The following is a 10,693-nucleotide window of genomic DNA, read 5'->3' on the forward strand; positions in this document are numbered from 1 at the left end:
TGTATCCTTTGCATCTTTCATGAGTGTCTGTATTTTTCCTCATATCTTGTATTACACTTTTAAAAGTTTCTGTTAGATATACCACCACTACCAACACCATCATTATTATTTTATTATAAATATAACCTTCCTTTCCATTATGTCTTGAAAGTGGTTATTGCTATTGCTTGTAAATGCTAAGGCTATTGTTTTGGGGATGTTAATTTTATATCCTACCACTTTAATAAACCTTCTTATTTTTTCTAGTAGATTCTCATTTATTCTTTTGGCTTTTGTTTAGTATAATATTAAAACATTTGCATATAAATATAATCTTCTAAATTCTTATGCTATACACACACCCCAACTGGGTTAGATAATACCTCCAATTTAATGTGAAATACAACTGAAAATGCTAGGCAAACTTATCTTACTGAAGACTTTATTGGTAATGCTTCCAATTAATTGTGTTGAATTTTGAATTGGAGTAATACAGATTTTATTATGTTAAGAAAGTTTCTGTTAACTATTAATGAACTGTATTTTCTTAGATCTATTAATGTGTGTTTTATTAAAATATTTCTCTGGAGTTCCCATCGTGGCACAGTGGAAACAAAACCAACTAGGAACGATGAAGTTGCAGGTTCGATCCCTGGCCTCTCTCAGTGGGTTAAGGATCCGGCATTGCAGTGAGCTGTGGTGTAGGTTGCAGATACAGCTCATATCTGGCATTGCTGTGGCATAGGCCAGCAGCTGTAGCTCCCATTTGACCCCTAGCCTGGGAACCTCCATATGCTGCGGGTGCAGCCCTAAATAAAGCAAAAACAAGAACAAAAAATAGCATATTTCTAAATTTTGAATCAAACATTATATATTATATATTTTGAGCCATTGTATAATAAATTCCTACTTTTGATTGCATTCCCCCCCTTTTTTTTTTTTACACATTTCCCCCTTTATTTGTTATTTTCTCCCTTTTCCTCTCTCTTCATATAATTGTATGTGTGTGCATCAATGCAGGGCATATGTTTATATATTTTTTCTGAACCATTCGTAATTAACTTGGAGATACTATGCTATTCAGTATGTAGTAGAGGCTTGTGCTTTTTCTTACTAGTTACCTCGATTTGCATAAAAGTTAGTCCATTACCTTACCACTTACATAATGTAACAACAATGAAATTTGCAAGTAACTCTTCATTCTTCTTTCCCTTTCCCCTAGAATTTAATCAGATATGATAACCTCTTACACTGATTTACATACTATGAGACAGTGAACTTGTACGTTCCATACACTCTAAATTTCTTAACCCACCGTTTTTAGGTGTAATATATGTGTATATATATATATACATATATATATATATATTTTTTTTTGTCAGAGAACATAGTTATACTCTTTGTCATGTTATCCCTATTGACATTAACTTTACGGTTACATTTATTCAGTTTATTTTAGTCATAGTTCTATAGTTAAAATGCTGAAACTTCCCTTGAATTCATGATGGGTTCCTTCTCTAATACATTCTCAGGAATGGATCCTGGGATCAATATTCCCTGTGCTTTTGAAAATTTATAACAGTATGATTGAAAATAGGTTTGGCTTCATTTAAAATCCTGAGCCTACACTTTTACCTTGAGTATTTATATCTCCATTATTTTATGCTATTAAATATTGCTGTTGATGTCTGCTGCCAATCTCATTATCTTTCCCTTATACCTGATATGTTCTTTTTGTCTATATGCTCAAGGATTCTTTTTTTTCCCTTACATTTTAAAAAATATTTTTATTAAAGTATAGTTGCTTTACAATGTTATGCCAATTTAAGAATTCTTTCTTTAGCTTTAAACCTAATAGTTTTACTTGAAGTTATCTCAGTGTTGACCATTCTTCAGTAATTTTCCATTCTTCAGTATGATGTATGACTGTAAATATGTAGATTCAAGCCTTTTATTTTTCAAATTATATTATTAGTATTTGTGATCGTATTTTTCCTTCTTAGGATCACCTATTGTATCTATGTTACACCTTCTTTTTTTTTGTATTCTGTATCTATGTGACCATTCATCCATACCTATAACTTCTGCTTGTTATTTTTCCTCCTTTTTTATTTCTCAGTTTCCTTACTTTACCTTCTATGGTATCTATTCATTCAAGTTTATGCTAGATGAGCTTTCCTTACTGAAAAACAATACTCTTTTCCTTAATTCTGTGCTTAGTTCTGAAAGCTCTATTTTCAAATCCTCCTATTTTATAATCTCATTTTTGAGATTTTCAAATTTGTATTTTCAATTAAATACTTCAGAGTTTTATTTTTTTAAGTGATTTTTATTTTTTCCATTATGGTTGGTTTACAGTGTTCTGTCAATTTTCTACTGTACAGCAAAGTGACCCAGTCACACATACATATATACATTCTTTTTCTCACATTATCCTCCATCATGCTCTATCATAAGTGACCAGATATAGTTCCCAGTGCTATACAGCAGAATCTTATTGCTTATACATTCCAAAGGTATCCATTAAAGCATCCATTAAAACATTAGATTTTTCTTAATTTAACTCTGCTCATTTCCTCTTTTTACATGCTGCGGTAATGTTTACTTCTGATTTATAGTCAGAACTTTTAGTGGATCTTCATGTTTTTGTATTTATATTAAGTTCATTTTTTCCTTTCAACATCTTTGTATGAAGTTAGATCATAATCCATTTCTGTGTACAGACATAGATTTACTTTATGGGAATATTCTTGTGATGGTGAGTGGGTCAGGGTAACTTCAATTCTTGATAGCCCTCTCCCACTGCAAAGCATTAAAAATACATTTTCCTTTTGTAACCACATCCACAGTTCTAAGAACAACCTAGTTGGGATCATCGCCCATTTACAATGCAGAATCTACAACTTCTTTTTTCCTTTATTCCTAAGATTTTTACCTCATTCAAATTTCCATCTATTTACAGATTTTTTTTTTAACCCCCTTGGGTCTTTGTTTTTCCATAAGAGAGTTTTTGTTCAATAATTCCGAACTCCTTTATGGGCAAACTGAATGAGTGTCCTCTTATATTTTCCTTGTATTAGAACTCACTCTCAAATTACAGCGTGTATCCTTATCCAGTTTTCATGGAGTATTCTTAGTTCTGCATGGCTGAGGATTCCAAAAACAGAGTTCTCGTTCTCTTTTTTGTAAAGACTGCACCCGTGTTATATGGAAGTTCCTTGGATAGGGGTTGAATCAGAGCTGCAGCTGCTGGCCTACACCACAGCCATACTGAACGCGAGCTGTATCTGTGATTTACACCGCAGCTTGCAACAGTGCTGGGTCCTTAACCCACTGAGCCACAATGGGAACTCTATTCTTTCTCTTTTCTATGTGAATTTTTGGGGTTACTTATAATTTCTGAGTTATTAGTACTGTTGCAGCTCCCCTTATCTATTCTATCTTTGTCCTGCACAGGTAATGCTACCAGTGCTTGTTTGAAACCACCAACATTTATTCCAGAAGCTGATAAGAACATTTTTGTCACTAGATATTTTTCAGATGCTTATGGAATTTTTCTTGTCACTCTTTTTTTTTTTTTTTTTTTTTTTTTTTTGTCTTTTTGCTATTTCTTGGGCCGCTCCCGCGGCATATGGAGGTTCCCAGGATAGGGGTCCAATCGGAGCTGTAGCCACTGGCCTACGCTAGAACCACAGCAACTTGGGATCCGAGCCGCGTCTGCAACCTACACCACAGCTCACGGCAACGCCGGATCGTTAACCCACTGAGCAAGGGCAGGGACCGAACCCGCAACCTCATGGTTCTTAGTCGGATTCGTTAACCACTGCGCCACGACAGGAACTCCTTGTCACTCTTTTGATTATTTATTTTATGGAAAGATTGTGGGCATTTGAAGACTACATTCTTTTTACACACTGTCTGCACTCTACTCCTTTTTTTTGTTTGTTTGTTTTTTGTTTTTTGGCTTTACTAGGGCTGCACCCATGGCATATGGAGATTCCCAGGCTGGGGGTCTAATCAGAGCTGTAGTTACCAGCCTATGCCAGAGCCACAACAATGTGGGATCTGAGCCACATCTGTGACCTACACCATAGCTCACATCAATGCCGGATCTTTAACCCACTGAGCAAGGCCAAGGATCAAACCTGCAACATCATGGTTCCTAGTCAAATTTGTTAACTACTGAGCCACAACGGGAACGCCTCCATTCCTTTTTTTTTTTTTTTTTAGATTTTTATTTTTTCCATTATATATGATTTACAGTTTTCTGTCAATTTTTATATTATAGCAAAGTGACCCAGTCATATATATATTATTTTTCTCGTGTATCCTCCATTATGTTCCATCGCAAGTAACTATATACAATTACCTGGGCTATACAGCAGGATCTCATTGTTTATACACTCCAAATGCAATAATTTTCATCTACTAACCCCAAACTCCCAGTACATGCCACTATGTACCCCTTCTCCTTGGTAACCACAAGTGTGTTCTCCAAGTCTATGAGTTTCTTTTCTGTGGAAAGGTTCATTTATGCCATATATTGGATTCTAGATCTAAGTGATATCATATGGCATTTGTCTTTCTCTTTGTGACTTCACTTAGTATGAGAGTCTCTATGCAAATGGCATTATTTTGTTCTCTTTTATGTGAGTAGGATTCCATTGTGTATATATATCACATCTTAATCCATTCATCTGTCAGTGGACATTTAAGTTATTTCCTTGTCTTGGCTATTATGAATAGTGTTGCAATGAACATACAGGTGCAGGTATCTTTTTGAATGAAAGTTTTTTTTCCAGATATATGCCCAAGAGTGGGATTGCTTGGTCATATGGTAGTTCTGTATTTAGGACTACTATATTTCTGGGGTACATCCATATGGTGTTCCATAGTAGTTGTACCAATTTACATTACCACCAACAAGGTAGGAGGGTACCCTTTTCTCCATGACCTCTCCAGCATTTGTTATTTGCTGACATGTTAATTATGGTCATTCGGATTGGTATGAGGTGGTACCTCACTGCAGAGATTTTCATTTCTCTAATAATTAGTGATGTTGAGTATTTTTTCATGTGCTTGTTGGCCAGCTGTATATCTGTTTTGGAGAAATGTCTATTCAGGTCTTTTGCCCATTTTTCAATTGGATTATTGGGTTTTTTTTGCTGTTTAGTTGTATAAGTTGTTTGTCAGTTGCCTTATTTCAAACTATTTTCTCCCATTCTGTAGGTTATCCTTTCAATTTTTTTTAATGGTTTCCTTTGCTGTGCAAAAGCTCGTCAGTTTGATAAGGTCCCATTGGTTTATTTTTGTTTTTATTTCTGTTGCCTTGGGAGACTATCCTGAGAAAACATTTGTAAGATTGATGTCAGACAATGTTTTGCCTATGTTCTCTTCTAGGAGTTTTATGGTGTCTAGTCGTATGTTTAAGTCTTTAAGCCATTTTGAATTTATTATTTTTGCATGGTGTGAGGGTGTGTTCCAGTTTCATTGATGTACATGGGGCTGTCCAGTTTTCCCAGCACCACCTGCTGAAAAGACTGTCTTTTACCCATTTTATATTCTTGCCTCCTTTGTCGAAGGTTAATTAACCATTTAATTAATGGGTTTATTCCTGGATTCTCTATTCTGTTCCATTGGTCTGTATGTCTGTTTTGGTACCAGTACTACACTGTCTTGTTTACTGTAGCTTTGTAATATTGTCTGAAGTCTGAGGGAGTTATGGCTCCTGCTTTGATTTTGTTTTGTTTGGTTTTTCCTCAGGATTGCTTTGGCAATTCTGGGTCTTTTGTGATTCCATATAAATTTTTGTATTGTTTGTTCTAGTTCTGTGAAAAATGTCATGGGTAATTTGATAGGGATTGTATTGAATCTCTAGATTGCTTTGGGTAGTATGGCCATTTTTACAATATTGATTCTTCCAGTCCAGGAGCATAGAATATCTTTCCATTTCTTTGGGTCCTCTTTAATTTCCTTGATTAATGTTTTGTAGTTCTCAGTATATAAGTCTTTCACCTCCTTAGGTTTATTCCCAGGTATTTGATGTTTTGGGGTTCAATTTTAAAAGGTATTTTATTTTTATATTCATTTCTTAATGTTTCATTGTTAGTATACAGAAATGTGACTGATTTCTGAATGTTAATTTATATCCTGCTACTTTGCTGAATTTGTTGATCAGTTCAAGTAGTTTTTATGTGGAGTCCTTAGTGTTTTTGATACATATTATCATCTCATCTGAAGAGAGTGACAATTTTGCCTCTTCTCTTCCAATTTGGATACCTTTTCTGTTGTGTGTCTGATTGCTGTGGGTAGGGCTTCCAATACTATGTTGAATAAAAGTGATGAGAGTGGGAATCCTTATGTTGTTCCAGATTTTAGCAGGAAGGCTTTCAGCTTTGCTCCACTGCGTATTAAATTGGCTGTGAGTTGTTAATAAATGGCTCTTATTATATTCATGTATGTTCCTTTATAACCACTTTGGAAGAGTTTTTATCATGAGTGGATGTTGGACTTTGTCAGATGCTTTTCCTGCATCTATTGAGATGATCATGTGGTTTCAGACTTTTATTTTGTTAATGTGGTGTTTGACATTGATTGATTTGCATTTGTTGAACCATCCTTGAGAACCTGGGATGAATCCCACTTGGTCGTGGTGTATGATCTTTTTTATATGTTGTTGGATTCAGTTGGCTAAAATATTGTTGAGAATTTTTGCGTCTATATTCATCAAAGATATTGGCCTATAGTTTTCTTTTTTGGTAGTATCTTTGTCAGGTTTTGGAATTAAGGTGATGGTGGATTCATAGAATGTCTTTGGGAGTGTTCCTTCTTCAACATTTTGGAAAAGTTTAAGAAGGATGTGTATTAGTTCCCCTTTGTATGTTTGGTAGAATTCACCTGAGAAGCCTTCTGGTCCTGGACTTTTGTTTATAGGAAGAGTTCTTATTACATATTCAATTTCATTTCTAGTCATTGGTCTGTTCAATTGATCTATTTTTCTTAATTCAGTTTTGGTGGGCTCTATGATTCTAGAAAGTTGTCCATTTCTTCTAGGTTGTCAAGTTTGTTGGCATACAATTGTTCATAGTATTCTCTTATGCTTTATGTATTTATGCAGTATCCATTGTTATTTATCCTTTTTCATTTCTTATTTTTTTTTTTTTGAGTTCTTTCTCTCCTCTTCTTGGTTTACCCTTTCAGAGAACCAGGTCTTATTTTTTTCTACTGTTTTTTGAATCTTTATTTTATTGATTTCCTCTCTGATCTTTATGATTTCCTTCCTTCTGCTGACTTTGGGTTTTGTCTGTCCTTTTTCTAATTGTTTTAGTTGGTAGGTTAAGTTGTTTTTTTTAATATATGTATTCATTTATTCTTTTTTAAAATTTGTAGTAGATTTTATTAGAGTACAAGAGGTACACTATTTCAAAAAACACCTTCAGAAATTTTTCATATGTCCCTTATGATAAATGTTAGTTTATCTTTGAATCTCCTAGAATTCTCCTTAGTATATGTCTTTTATACTATGAGCACTTTATTATTTTTTTATTACTCAAATTAATTTATCACATCTGTAGTTGTATAATGATCATAACAATCAGTTTCACAGGATTTCCATCCCATAACCCAAGGACATCCCACCACCCCCCAAACTGTCTCCTCCAGAAACCATAAGTTTTTCAATGTCTGTGAGTCAGCATCTGTTCTGCAAAGAAGTTCAGTCTGTCCTTTTTTCAGATTCCACATGTCAGTGAAAGCACTGGATGTTGGTGTCTCATTGTATGGCTGACTTCACTTAGCATGATAGTTTCTAGGTCCATCCATGTTGCTAAAAATGCTGGTATTTCGTTCTTTTTAATGGCTGAGTAATGTTCCATTGTGTATATGTACCACATCTTCTTGATCCACTTCTCTGTCGATAGACATTTAGGTTGTTTCCATGTCTTGGCTATTGTAAATAGTGCTGCAGTGAACATTGGAGTACATGTGTCTTTGCAAGTCGTGGTTTTCTCTGGATAGATGCCCAGGAGTGGGGTTGCTGGATCAAATGGTAGTTCTATGTTTAGTTTTCTGAGGAATCTCCATACTGCTTTCCACAGTGGTTGCACCAATTTAAAGTCCCACCAACAGTGTACTAGGGTTCCTTTTTCTCCACACCTTCTCCAGCACTTGTTTATAGACGTTTTGATGATGGCCATTCTGACTGGTGTAAGGTGGTACCTCAGAGTGGTTTTGATTTGCATTTCTCTAATGATGAGTGATGTTGAACATCTTTTCATGTGTTTTTTGGCCATCTGTATGTCTTCTTTGGAGAACTGTCTGTTTAGATCCTCTGCCCATTTTTTGATGGGGTTGTTTGTTTTTTTTGGTATGGAGCTGCAGAAGGTGTTTATAAATTTTGGAGATTAATCCCTTGTCAGTCGATTCACTTGCAAAGATTTTCTTCCATTCTGGTGGGTTGTCTTTTTGTTTTGTTTAGGGTTTCCTTTGCTGTGCAGAAACTTTTGAGTTTGATTAGGTCCCATTTGTTTATTTTTGTTTTTATTGTCAATACTCTAAGAGGTGGGTCTGAGAAGATGTTACTGTGGTTTATTTCAGAGAGTGTTTGGCCTATGTTTTCCTTTAGGAGTTTGAGAGTGTCTGGTCTTATATCTAGGTCTTTAATCCATTTGGAGCTTCTTTTTGTGTATGGTGTTAGGGAATGTTCTAATTTCATTCTTTTCCATGTGGCTGTCCAGGTTAAGTTTGTTGATTTGAGATTTTTCTTTTTTTCTGAGGATAGCCTGTATCACTATAAACTTCTTTATAAGCACTGCTTTTGCATCATCCCATAGATTTGGAATGGTTGTGTTTTCATTATCATTTGTCTCAAGGTATTTTTAAATTTCCCTTTCTTTTCCTAATTGACCCTTTGGTTTTTTAGTAGCATGTTGTTTAGTCTCCATGTAGTCAGTTTTTTCTCATTTCTTTTCCTGTGGTTGATTTCTAGTTTCATGTCATTGTGGTCAGAGAAGATACTTGAAATTATTTCTGTACTCTTAAATTTATTGAGGTTAATTTTGTTCCCCAGTACATTGTCAAACCTTGAGAATGTTCTCTGTGCACTTGAGAAGAATGTATATTCTGATTTTTTTGGATGTAATATCTGAAAATATCCATAAAGTCTAACTTTTCTATTGTGTCATTTAGGGTCTCTGTTGCCTTATTTATTTTCTCTCTAGACGATCTGTCCATGGATGTGAGTGGGGCATTGAAGTCTCCTACTATGATTGTATTCTTATCAATTTCTCCTTTTATGTCTGTTAGTATTTGTTATAGATATCTGGGTGCTCCTATATTAGGGGCATATATGTTACATTTGTAATAGTCTCTTCTCAATGAATCCTTTTACCACTAAATAGTGTCCTTCTTTGTCTTTCTTTATGGCCTTCATTTAGGAATCTATTTTGTCTGATATGAGTATTGCAACTCCTGCTTTCCTGTCTTGTCCATTAGCATGAAGTATCTTTTTCCACCCCCTTACTTTCAATTTATATGTGTCCTTTGCCCTAAGGTGACAGCATATTTTAGGCTCTTGGTTTTTTTATCCAATCTGTCACTCTGTGTCTTTTGATTGGAGCATTCAGTCCATTGACATTTAAGGTAATTATTGCTAAATATGTATTTATTTCCATTTTTAAACCTTGTTTTACAGTTGATTCTGTGTTTCTCCTTTGTTCCTTTCTTTTTTTGGTTGTATGGTTTCCTTTCATTTTATGCTTTTGTCCTTTTCTTTTCAGTTTTTGTGAATGTAATGTTTGGTTTTGATTTGTGGTTGCCCTGTTTTTCAAGTATGTTAATCCCTTCCTATATCTGCTTGCTTTAACCTGATAATCATATAGGCTTAAACACATTCTGAAAAAAGAAGTCTAGATTTTGTTTCCTTCTCCATATTTTATGATTTTGATGCCCTTTTTTAATATCTTCATTGTTTGTCCTTTTGCTGTTCCTTGTGTTTATCATCACTTTTACAGTAGTTTTTTTTTTTTTTTCCTTTTAGATCTGTATACTGGCTTATTTAAGTTATTGCTTTCCAGTTGTGATTTCCTCCATCCTAATTCTTCACAATTTTTTTTTCTAGAGAAGCCCTTTCAGTATTTCTTTTAGAATGGATTTTGCTGTACTCTTTAGCTTTTGTTTGTTGGAGAAATTCCTCACTTATCCTATTTTTAATGATATTCTTGCTGGGTAGGGAACTCTAGGCTGCAAATTTTTTCCTTTCAGAACTTTAAATATAGCTCACCACTCTCTTCTGGCTTGTAGTGTTTCTGTAGAGAAATAATCTGATAGCCTTATGGGGGTTCCCTTTTAATTAATGCTTTGTTTTTCTCTTGATGCCTTTAGAATCCTCTCTTTGTCTTTAACTTTTTCCATTTTTATCATAATATGTCTTGTTGTGGGCTTGTTTGGGTTCAACTTGTTTGGGGCCTTCTGTGCTTCCTGTATCTTAATATCTGTTTCCTTTAGATTTGGAAAGTTTTTAGACATAATTTCTTCAAAAATATTTTCAATCCCCTTTTCTTTTTCTTCTCCTTCTGGAATCCCTATTATGTGTAGATTGACCTGATTTGTATTATCCCATAGATCTCTTATATTGCTTTCATGTTTTTTTAATTTGGTTTTATGTCTGTTGTGCTGATTGGTTGATTTCTATTATTCTATCTTCCAAGTCACTAAC

The sequence above is a fragment of the Sus scrofa genome, chromosome 15 (assembly GCF_054392235.1).
Source record: "Sus scrofa isolate SSC_HxYL_T2T_F1_AM1 chromosome 15, Sscrofa_HxYL_maternal_Yorkshire_Landrace_v2.0, whole genome shotgun sequence".
NCBI classification, from domain to species: Eukaryota; Metazoa; Chordata; class Mammalia; order Artiodactyla; family Suidae; genus Sus; species Sus scrofa.